This window comes from Taudactylus pleione, unplaced genomic scaffold (assembly GCF_031769625.1).
Source record: "Taudactylus pleione unplaced genomic scaffold, aTauple2 ptg000041l, whole genome shotgun sequence".
NCBI classification, from domain to species: domain Eukaryota; kingdom Metazoa; phylum Chordata; class Amphibia; order Anura; family Myobatrachidae; genus Taudactylus; species Taudactylus pleione.
Genome location: NW_028284443.1, coordinates 35,936,439 through 35,948,450, shown reverse-complemented (window position 1 = coordinate 35,948,450; position 12,012 = coordinate 35,936,439). Strand labels below are relative to the sequence as shown.

At 42.9% G+C, this 12,012-nt stretch overlaps 1 protein-coding gene across 1 annotated transcript in view; it reads right to left on the bottom strand.

Moving 5' to 3' along the window:
- GGACT (gamma-glutamylamine cyclotransferase) overlaps positions 1 to 5,589 on the bottom strand; it is a 60,610-nt gene extending 55,021 nt beyond the window's left edge. Inside the window, exon 1 of the mRNA XM_088458179.1 lies at positions 5,513 to 5,589. The gene's annotated coding sequence lies outside the window, so the exon portion shown is untranslated. The remainder of the gene's footprint in view (positions 1 to 5,512) is intronic.
- Positions 5,590 to 12,012: the final 6,423 nt, after the last annotated feature.

Sequence of the window (12,012 nt, the reverse complement as noted above, 5' to 3'; positions counted from 1 at the left end):
AGGGAACAGCATACTTTCTATTTGAAGCCCTTATTGTGCAAAGCAATGATGACTAAATGCCTCCCCCCCGTGGCTGTCCGCAGCAGCGCCCGGCATCACTTCGATTTAGACGCCTGTCATTTAACCCTCGCCTGGATAAAGCAGTCTGGAAGTCGGCTGTCGGGATTACGTTCGTCGGCTTCCCGACTGCATACCCTTTGCAGGTAACAATAGTTAACAGAGGAAGAACAATGATTTCAAGCTCCACCCTCCTTTTTAAAGCTTCCAGTCTGTTATTCTAACTCAATCGGCATGACAGAATGATATCCAGCCTTGTCCTCATCAAAACTTTCACCTGTGTTAACGAGAAAATCACTGACATGATTTCAGCTGGTCCTTTTGTGGCAGAGCTGAAATGCAGTGGAAATTTTGTTTTTGGGATTGGGTTCATTGTCAAGGCAAAGAGGGACTTTCCAATCAATTGCGATTCATCTGATTACTCTTCATGACATTCCGGAGTATATGCAAATTGCTATCATAAAAACTGAAGCAGCAAAATTTGTGAAAACCAATACTTGTGTCATTCTCAAAATTTTTGGCCATGGCTGTACAGCAACATCAGCACTATATTCCATTATCCAGAGACCACACATGTAGAGATACTGCCATCCTACTGAGAGCAACCAAAGCATCACTGTTCAATCTGACCATGCTCATGAGTGACGACTTTGGACAAAACCAAGCTATTAAGTAATGTAGCTCGGTGGCCACTGATCAGTTCCAGCATCACATTTCCTGACCGCATTACCAACTTGCATGCTGTACCACAGCCATTTGGGAACTCACACATGGTGAAATTGATCCAACATCACAGTGAATGTGGCCATACATAACATGGCAAATAATCTGTCTCTTATTACTTTTATTGGAAATCATTTGAGATATACTGCATGCCTACTTTTTCTATATGATAAATGTGTGTGATGTGTCTCATTTCAGTCATGAGAAGTGCCCCGCCCCCAACACCTCACTACTGCGACGGAAACGGGACAAATTTGCAGCCAGAGGAGAAATGAGAACCCTGCAGCTCTGGCAGGGAGTACATATTGCAGGTGTCCATGGATGGTGGCAAGGTGGGGCTAGGGTGACCCGACGTATGCCAGGTCCTTATTACTAGTTAATATAAAATTGAAAAAAAGCATTTTGAAAGGCCAGGCTAGTTTTCTACAGAGTGCTCAGCCCAGTAACCAAGATCTTCTGTGAACTGGACATCAACTACCATTGGAAGCATGACAAATATAAGCTCCAGTCCAATGGAACAGCTGTTTAACCCAAAACTCAAGGCACTCGGGGGCACTAGCACCTTTACTAACTGAAAGCAACTCAACCACTCCTTTTTCTCATGTGACTCTGTACTCCATGCAAGAAAGCCATGTCTCTCTGTAAATGATGCAGGCTCCACTCTACTTAATTATTAGGCTATTAAAGTAGTCATTCTATCCCCATTAATTAACGTAAAAACACAGAACTTGTAATCAGTACAGACCATCTTGCAGCTAAGCAGTGGCAGATTTTACCTAGGGGTTTGCAGCCCCCTCAGTAAAATCTGCCACTCCGACTGGAAGCACTATGTGCTAATCACAAGCAGTCCCAAGGGGAGGTGTTTTCTCCACCTATGACCGCCAGTCCAGGACGTGATTATAAGAGACAGTGCTTCCAATGAGAAGCCACTCTCCTGTCTCTCTGACAGCTCTAACTGTCTTCTAGGGGCTGCAGCCCCTAGAAGTCAGTGTTTGTACACATGCGCCGGTCCCACCACTGTTGTGTGCATCCGCTGGTCCAGGCACCTTCCAGAACCATTGCCCAGGTGCTGGGCTGTCCAAGGACTGTAGCACGAGCATCCCCTTTAACCAAGAAGGTAGGAGCCACCGCTGCATCTAAGCAATTTTGTGTCTTCTTACTATGAAATGATTAAAGCCTATACTATTCAGGAAGATTCTATACAGAGTATACAAGACAAATTAGTGGATTTGAAGGATGATTCCACCAAAATGGCCCTCCAATCACAGGGGCTTCTTGAATCTATGTCTAATGGGTACTTAACCTCATGTGTACAAGAACTGTTCCGTAATCTTCACCAATTGACTTATGGTTATACCATAGTCTTGATTTAAAGGCTGCCAAGGCCCATATACCTAGAAGTCAGTACCCTTTGTGATGTCCTACAAAGAACATGCCTTAAAGAACAGTGTGATCACTTGAAACGCATTGGGTGCATTATATAGATTTATCAACATATCTTCCAAATTTTACTTGAAACGGCCCGTGAACAGTCAAGCTTGTTTGCTTGAAGGGAGGAGGGGAAGGTGTCCGGAAACCTCCCTGGCTTGGTGCTGATCACGGTACAGGTCCCATTTTTTTTCTATATTCTGGACTAGCTTTATTGGATTATTATAATTATTTATAGCCTAATATGTATACCTACAGTATGTGTATTAATTAATTGAAGTTTGTGAAATACTACACTATGGGGCATATTTAATTGGGCGTGAGGTTTAGTGAGGTAAAATACCTTGCGCCCAATTTTGGATTACCCCAGGTATGCGCACTCCCGATACCCGCGGTATCCCAAAACAAAGTGGTCGCGGAGTTTTCAGAGCTGAAAACCCAGTGCCACGTGAAAAAAAATAATAAAAATTCTACACCTAGCCTGCCTGGTGGTCACCGTGACCTTCCCTCCATCTTCTCACTGGAGAGGGGGCTGCTGGGAGTCACGGGAGCTGCTGGGAGGCTCCAGGTACTGGTGGGAGGAGCAAGGGCTGCTGGGAGATGTAGTTCTCCCAGCACCCATTACGGGCGGGCACACAGACACTGAGGGGACCAAACACACACAACACTCACACACACACTTACAAACTCCCCCTGCAGCAGAAGACCTGGCTTCTGACGCTGGATGCAGAAGACAGCGCTGCAGAAGGTAAGTAATTAAGAACTAATTAAGCAAATTGGAAACTTCCAATTGCTTAATTAGTCCTCAGGGGGGGGCTTTGCCGTCGGGGTCCCAGAGCATGTCCCACTGATTTTTCCTAAAATGATTATTATTACCAGCTATTTATATAGCGCACACATATTTCGCAGTGCTTTACAAAGAGAATATTTGACCATTCACATCAGTCCCTGCCTCAGTGGAGCTTACAATCTATATTCCCTATCACATGGTCACACACATACAGGCTAGGGTTAATGTTTGCTGGGAGTTAAATTAACCTACCAGTATATATATTTTTTTGGGAGTGTGGGAGGAAACCGGAGCACCCGGAGAAAACCCACGCAAGCACAGGGAGAATATACAAACTCCACAAAGTTAGGGCTGAAGTGGGAATTGAACCCACGACCTCAGTGCTGTGAGGCAGTAATAACTATTACAGCGCCTGAACTAAAATGAACGATTTTAGAAAAAAATAACACTTGCTCTGGAGGTGCGAGAATAAAAACCTCCCGGGGCTCAAAATAGAAAAAAAAACACATACCTAATTGAATAGCAAAAATCCCGCAGCTGTAGGATAAACCTCGCAGGTGCAGGATCTTTGCTTTTCTTGTCCCCAATTCAATATGTCCCTATGTATTGCCCTTTCTTCTACTTTTGATTGTGAAGGAAAATGGAGAACCATTTGGGAAGAATCATTCATCTTTCCAAGAAATAACACCTAGAGAAAGACTACAAGATCATTTCTTATAATGTGGCTGAATTATACCAAGACAAATATTCATCTATGGTTAAAAAAAAAAAAAAAAAGGTAACTGATATTGCTAATGTATGGGCCCCTTAAGGTGAGAGAGGTAGCAGGTATTTCCTTGTCAACTGTTACTCCCGAGACAAAGGCTGAGAGAAACAAGGCTCATTATTAATAGTAACAACTAATTGGAAACATAACTGGCATAGGTCTAACCAACTTATTAATAAGGATGAGCTGTTCGGATTCTGTGGAATCCGAGCCGCTCCGAACATCGGGGATCCGAGTCCACCCGAACGCTGGTCAGGTGTTCCCCACCTGACTAGGATTCCCCCTTCGAGGCCGGAACAGCAGCCTCCTGACGTCCCTACAGTAACAAACACACAGCCGCCAGCTTTTTTAGCAGCCAATGAGAGTCACACAGACTTTAATTGGTTGCTGCGTGCACTGAGGGAGCCGGCTGGAGCTCACTCATGAGCTCCGCCTTCCGGCTCCCCCCGCTGCGGGTGATGGGAGAGACGTCCATGACGTCTCTCCCATAGTGCAGAGAAGAGCGGACAGCAGCGGTCACGGCAGGAGCGGGGATTCAGGTGTTTTTTTTTTTTTTTTTAATTCTGCGTGTGTGTAAGGGGGTGCTACAGGGGGGCATACTACTGGGGGCACTTCTAATGGGGGTACAACTACTAGGGACACACTACTACAGGGGAAAACACTACTGGGGGCACTACCAATGGAGGCATTACTACAAGATGCATTACTACTTCTGAGTGCACACCACTGCTGGGGGCATTGTGTAAGGGACACTATTGCTGTGGGCATTGTGAGGGGCACTACTACTGTGGGCATTTTATAAAGGGCATTACTACTGTGGGCTTTGAGTATAAGGGTCACTAATGTGGGCATTGTGTAAAAGGGGCACTACTGTGTGTCGTAACATAAATAAGAGACACTACTTTATAGTGTAATCTGAATCGGGCACTATGTGCGGTGTAATGTGAATAAGATTGTGCACTGTGACTCCTTGGGCCGTAGCTCACTGTGTAAACAAGTACTGTGTGTCTGCTGGCCGTACCCCACTTTTCAAGGACAATTCCATCTTGCATTACCTTTTATTTCTGCCACTGCTGTGTGGCAATGTGTCATAGATGTGCTTTAAACTGTGGCGTCTGTGCCGCTGCTCTGACACTTAGTAACCAGTCAGCTCACTGCAGCCTTTGGCCAATAATGGTGACAACAATACAATAAGCTGTGAGGTGGTCTAAAATGACTGGAAATTAATGTTATTGAGGTTAATAATACTCTAGGAAGAAAAAAAGTGATTTTAGCTTTTTTTGTAAAAAATCCAAATCCAAAGCCGGACGATTTATTAGAACCAAATCCGAAATGTGGAAGATAAACATTACCCAAGATACTGCAAACAACATAGTTTAATCAGTTCCTAATGTGATCTCGGTCTTGTGAGCGCACAGGCTACACTACACATCCAGCCCAAAAATAAATCCATAACTGTGACATTTCTTACTATGATAATACCAGGACCGTCACACCACGTCATGCAGGTCTCCCAGACCTCTATGCCACTCTTTGCATTACAAAGAACAGTATAAATTTTAATCCAATAGAGCTCCGCAGCTGAACGGTTAATAAACAGTAAGCATATGGCAGATTAACTTCAAGTACAGCACAATGACGACAGTAATCAGTAATGCATGACAAGACCAAAGGTAAATACCATACACCTGCAATGTAAAAGATAAGATATTGCGATGCTTCATTCACGGAGAGTACTGGAAACTTACCTGTCACGTACAGTAGCAAAGGTGACTCTAGTTAAGACTCCTCACTGCTCTGGGTGCAAAACCTGTGTGGCTCCACCTAATACTGTTTAACACATTAATGGCCGGTCACACCCCACATTGCATAAGACTATAATTAGATCTATCATAGTTACCATTTCACAGCATTTTACTGACACAAATTTGTAATCACGTAGTTTTTTATGGTGAACTATAACATTAATTTCCCTAATTCGGCTTATTGTGTAGCCATTTGTTTTATAAAAAGGCAAAACTGTTAATTGAAATGCATGCCTCTGACACTAGGTGTCACCATTTGCAAATTTAAAGAGACACTAACACCAGAATTACAAGTAATACTATGGTTTGGTTAGTATTCCCTGGTCTTTACAACTGCTTATCAACAATTAAAGTGTCAACAGTACAACTAGTGCATATTGTGTTATACATATAATTGTCTGAAATTGAAAAATAGCACAAGAGGACTAGACAGGCACATGTATAGGGCAGAATTTACAGGTGAAAGGAGAAAGTAACATAGAAAAATGTTTTTGTTTTGCGGGCTGATAAATTCAATCTAGGACACAGGTTCTCAAACTCGGTCCTCAGGACCCCACACAGTGCATGTTTTCCAGGTCTCCTCACAGAATCACAAGTGAGATAATTAGCTCCACTTGTGGATCTTTTAAAATGTGTCAGTGAATAATGAGTACACCTGTGCACCTGCTGGGTGACCTGGAAAATGTGACCTGTGTTGGGTCCTGAGGACCGAGTTTGAGAACCACTGACCTAGGATGCACCTGTTAAACTGGCCACACATCTAAAGATTATCTGTCCAACCAGCCAACTAGTTGACTGGTTGGAATGAAAATCTGGTAAGGTATACAATCAGCAATTTGCTCCCAAACGCTGGAAAATGGACCAAAACTGTTGTTTGAACAAATAGTTTAGATCACAGGTTCTCAAACTCGGGCCTCAGGACCCCAAACAGTGCATGTTTTCCAGGTCTCACAGAATCACAAGTGCAATAATTATATCCACCTGTGGATCTTTTAAAATGTGTCAGTGAGTAATGAGTACACCTGTGCACCTGCTGGGTGATCTGGAAAAAGTGAACTGTGTGGGGTACTGAGGACTGAGTTTGAGAACCACTGGTTTAGATCAAACATTTAACAAACTTGTCTGACGACCATTTTCATCTGTTTTCTGGCATTTAGGAGCAATTGCTGATCATCATTTACTCCCATACATTACCAGATTTTCATTCCAACCAATCAACTAGTTGGATGGTTGGATGTAAGTTGGTCTAGTGTGTGGCCAGCTTAACATTCTGTTCTGTTTATTCTCGTTGTGTTGTAGTCACTTTGGGGTCCATTCATTATGCTAATTATCAGAGGCTGTGCAGCCCCAATAATTATATCCAAGTCGCTGCAAGCAGCAGCAGTGGATACAAAGGGGTATATTTACTAAAGTGAGAGTTTTTAGAAGTGAAGATGTTGCCCATAGCAACCAGATTCTAGTTAATTAATCTAGCTCCTTATAGAAGATGATAGCTAGAATCTGATTGGTTGCTATGGGTAACATTTCCTCTTCTAAAAACCTGCTGTTTAGTAAATATACCCCAAAGACACCAGAGCAATACAACATTGCTCTGGTGCAGAGACAGCTGATCTGAAAATTAGGTGTCTCCACGATCTCTAATACACCGTTTAACATCGCTATTGGTGGGTCACACCTGGGATTTGTACACGTCTATCCCGGTTGCGACCCGCCTGAGACCCCTTTCAGACTGGCGGCCCGACCTGGCATCGCTGCTGAGCCGGTGCTTGGAGATGATCTCATCTCCAAGCGCCGACTCTCCCTATGTACTGAAAGGGACCCCGGTCGCCTCAACCCGGGTTACCCGTTCAGACCACACCACGAGCTGGGTTGAAATGCCCGGTCGCTCGACCCAGGTTATTTCAACTGGGCTCTTTCATATTGCACAGTAACCTGTGTTGCTGCGCATTCATGTACAGTAGCCCGGGTTATTTTAAGGCAGTGTGAAAGGGATATAACACTGCTGCTTCTCGCAGCAGTGTAAAGTAAACTAGTGCCTAGTCTGACTCGGTAGTGCCACTGTGAATGCCCAACCATTGACGGAAGGAGTTTGGGGGGAAGGGATCAGAATGGATCCCTCTTCACATCCTGGGACTCCTTCTCATAGGGAGGAGCTGCGGTCCGGGAAAAATATATATTAGGCACTGTAAACTGCATCTCCCGACTTAAGTGCAGAGCACAATGCGGACCATTGAATAGCTAATTCCCGGTGCTATTCAACATCGCATTTAATTGAATTGCCAACTACACATATGATGCTCACATCTATCCTCTCCGGAACTCTTGCCATCTGTGTTGGTCCTTGTTACTGAATGTCTGTGTGTCATTTCTGCTCAGATGTCCTCGTCACCTTAGGCTCAATCTTACACAACCTTAGCTTAGGATATTATCATCAGCCTGACATCTCTATTTCTGCTAACAACATAACAATAAACCCTATGATTTACACTCGCTGCCTAGGTGTCATCCTCAGCCTCTTAACAGGATGGCAGCGAGCCACCCTAAACTAGTGATGTCACGCCAAAGTGGTGGAGCCGCTGGCTCTGGGAAGTTGAGCACTGCCTGGAGCGTCTTAAGGATGCTCCGGGCAGCTCTACAGGTGCTGTGCCATGGGGCATTGATGGTGCTGCACCCAGGGCTCTGTCCAACTGCACCGATCGCAGACCCACTAGTCATGACACTGGTCATCCTTGACTGTGAAATGTCCTATTACCTACTGTACCTGACATCTTAATTTCTGTTGATAACACAACAAAAGCCTGTAAAAGAAAAAACAGCGCTAGTGGGTATGCATTCGTTGTAATCTAATGAAATCTCATATGCGGCTTGGTCATTGTAAAAAAAACACATGGTCATATGTGTTAAAATGAATACATACAAAAATAGCCATATAATCAATGGACCTGTCAATGAATAAAACAGTGTGCACACTGATCCAGAATATTATTCGGATGGTCCCAAATTCCTGTTTGAGTCACTCTCGCCAATAGCTGATATAGTGGTGTGAATATACTGTAGTATGAGAGTTCCGGTTTTATATCTAGTAAGTAGAGAAACTTGTATTACCCAGAAGCTCAGAAAAAGTCCAAGCTGATATCATTTAGCAATGCGCCCTGGCAAATATCCTAACAGGAGGCAGCAGATGGTGTAAGTGGATATCACTTGTATAACTGGTCCAGAAAATACCTAGAGGACAGTCCAACATACAGCTCAACGTGTTTCCATGTGGAATAGACCCACACCTTCCTCAGGAGCACGTGTATAGGTCCCAAAATATAGTCAGCATGTATCCTACAACAAAAACCTGTACTACTCAATCTCACCGCCTAAGCATTATCCTTGACTCGGATTTTACCTTTTTCCCTAAACCCAATCTGTATCCATAAAATCTTACACTGTATACTCAAGACTGCAAAAACTTAAATTAATTAAATTACTCAAACTCCTGCATTGACTATTGTATTCTTACCTTAGTGGTCTTCCCCTAACCAGACTATATTTTTATTTGAATGCAGCAGCCACACTAATTTTCATCATAAAATATTCTTCTACTGTAGTATAAAATGCTTTTACTAACATACAAGGTGATAAAGCTGCAACAACATCTCTTTACATTTATTTTACAATGTGACTTTTAACCACACTCATAGCCAGCACCCACTTCATGGTTTTGGGCTGCATCCACTCTGTGGAATTCGTACAAGATTGTAACTTTCATATCTTCAGGTTTTCCTGGAAAACTCTCATTTCAAACAAGCTTATCAAATCCCCAAACGACTCAATCTTGCTAACTTTTGCAGGCAGGACTCAAAATATCCATTCTTCTGTGGCAGGTCCACGTGTGTGTGATGCTACAATTTGCGTCACTGTGGCTCTGCTCTATCGCGATTTACAGCATTACAGTCCAGAGGCAGGGCCACAATAATGCAATTCACTGCAATTGCTCCACCCACATAACAGGTGAAGAGGGTGGCATGTGGGAGGGATGCCCACTGTTGGAAGCATAGATCACTCCCACAAAATCAGAAGTCTCCGAGTTATTCCAGGAGAGTGGACAACTATGAGTTCACTTTACTCTTTCTATTCTCAAACAACCATCTGACCCCAAAGCAATATTACTAGACCACATAGCCCTATAAAACACTTTTCCAATAGCAATCTGACTATAATGTGACACTTAACCTAAGCTCACCATACTATCCCTTTAACTTAGATCCTCATGAATTACACAGGTTCTGTGGTTGATTAAATCCAGGTGAAATACAAGCTTGAAGTCATCCAGCCACAGAACCTGTGTAATTCACAAGTTTCCCGGTTTACAGGGATAGTATTGTAGGCTTAACTTAACCTCATGTCTCAAACTCCTGTTTTACTAGTGCAGGGGTTCTCAACCCCCAAGTTTTCCCAACATGTTGTGTGGATTTCTGTCTGTGGAAGCAGGTGGGATACATACAGACCTAGTAAAATAGATTAATGCACCTGTGCATGATTAAATAAATTCACAACACATGACATATAGTGGTACTTGAGGACCTGGGGGGCCTATGTATCAAGCCAGTTTTTACATAAAATTATGCAGAAACTGTAGTTTCTGCATAATTTTATGTAGTGAATCTATGTACTAAAAGCACAATGCAGAAGATTTCACAGAAATCTCCAGCAGAGTGCTAATTAGCACTTCAGATCGCAGTCCCCATTATTATCAATGGGGACTACGATCTGACCTCTATGTATTAAACTCCAAAAAGTGAAGCTTTTTAGAGTTTAGCCACTGTAGTTTACACAATCTGCAAATTATGTAAACTACCGTCAGCCTATGGGGGCTCTAGGTGCAGGAGAGAGATCTCCCGGCCAGTTACGGAAGTTGACACTGTGTGCATGCACAGTGTCAGCTTCCCCTGGAGAAGTCTTTCTTCTAAATGCCGGGGATATAACTCGCGGGGACAGCAGTTACCACAACCGCTGTCTCTGCGAGTTTCTCGTAGTACAGTAACTATATATATATATATATATATATATATATATAATGTGCCAACGCGTTTCATCCCTATTGTGGGACTTCTTCAAGGGCCTTTGAAGAAGTCCCACAATAGGGATGAAACGCGTTGGAACATTATATATATATATATATAGTTACTGTATATGACTATACTACCTACACTGTATGGTCATTTTATTTGCCAATAAAATGGTTATTTTTATTCAATACTGGCTTATCTCCATGCTGCATAATTATGGGTCCCTCAGTTGCATGCACTTAGCCCACCTGGACGCAAGGAGGAGTCAGACCAGCAGATAATCATCCTGGGTAAGTAGATCCCACTTACCTTATACTGCATTATAGTGTCATAAGGCATCCTGATACTGCGTTTCCTATTTCCGAGGTGGCGTTGATTACAGAGGAGGTGGCACCCAAAGCATACAGCTTTCGTCATAACAAAAGTGTTTCACTGCAACATCCAGCCTACAGTTTTTGTCTACCTGTTCAGCCAGATAGACTGATAGCACTATACATCAATTGCATAAGGAGGGATTGTCCCAATTTTTTGGCACCATATAAAGCCCTGAGTACATCATATTTGATTTACAACACCCAGCCTACAGTTGTTGCCCACCTGTCAGAATCAGAGAGACTGACTATTTCAATTTTAAAGAAATCACTGATATACATCATTGGACGAATTCCTCATTTATTTTAAGTTCAACCTCCAGCCTCAAGTTATTGCCCACCTGATGTCATATATTCAAAACACCATAGTTAAAAAGATCAGAATATTTAGACTTTAAATCCTCACACATAATTTGACATTTATATACCCATTTACCACAGAGCGCTTTTCTCCTCTTTTTTAATATTTTGTATTATATCTACCAATAAAAGGTAGGATTTTACACGTTGGGGAACTGATCACAAAAATTCAGCTGCCTCATTACAGGGTCATTCCTGTTTGCATTACATGTCTTTATGTTTAGTCATAGCCTATTCTGCAGCTCCCAACAATGTACATAAACAATTGATTAGAACAAGAAAATAGTGACTTACAGTACAAGACAATGCAGTACAAGTACATGGTACAGTATATAAACAATGCTGCAACAGTGATCATAACACTCAAATAATTGTAATGGTAGGAGTCAAGGGTTAGGATCCGTAAGTAATAGTAAGGGAAGGAAAGCACATGGCGGGAGAAAGGGCCCTGCTCATGAGAGCTTACATTCTAAAGTAGGGGTGGGCCCCCCAGCTGACTACACATTACAGCATGCCCTGCAACAGTTTTGCTATTTGACCATGCTAAAACTGCTGCAAGGCATGCTGGGATATTTCGTTCAACAGCTGGATTGCCGCGAGTGTGTGAAGCTTGAATTGTGTTCTGAACCAGTGTAGGGCTTGTATAAGAGGGGAG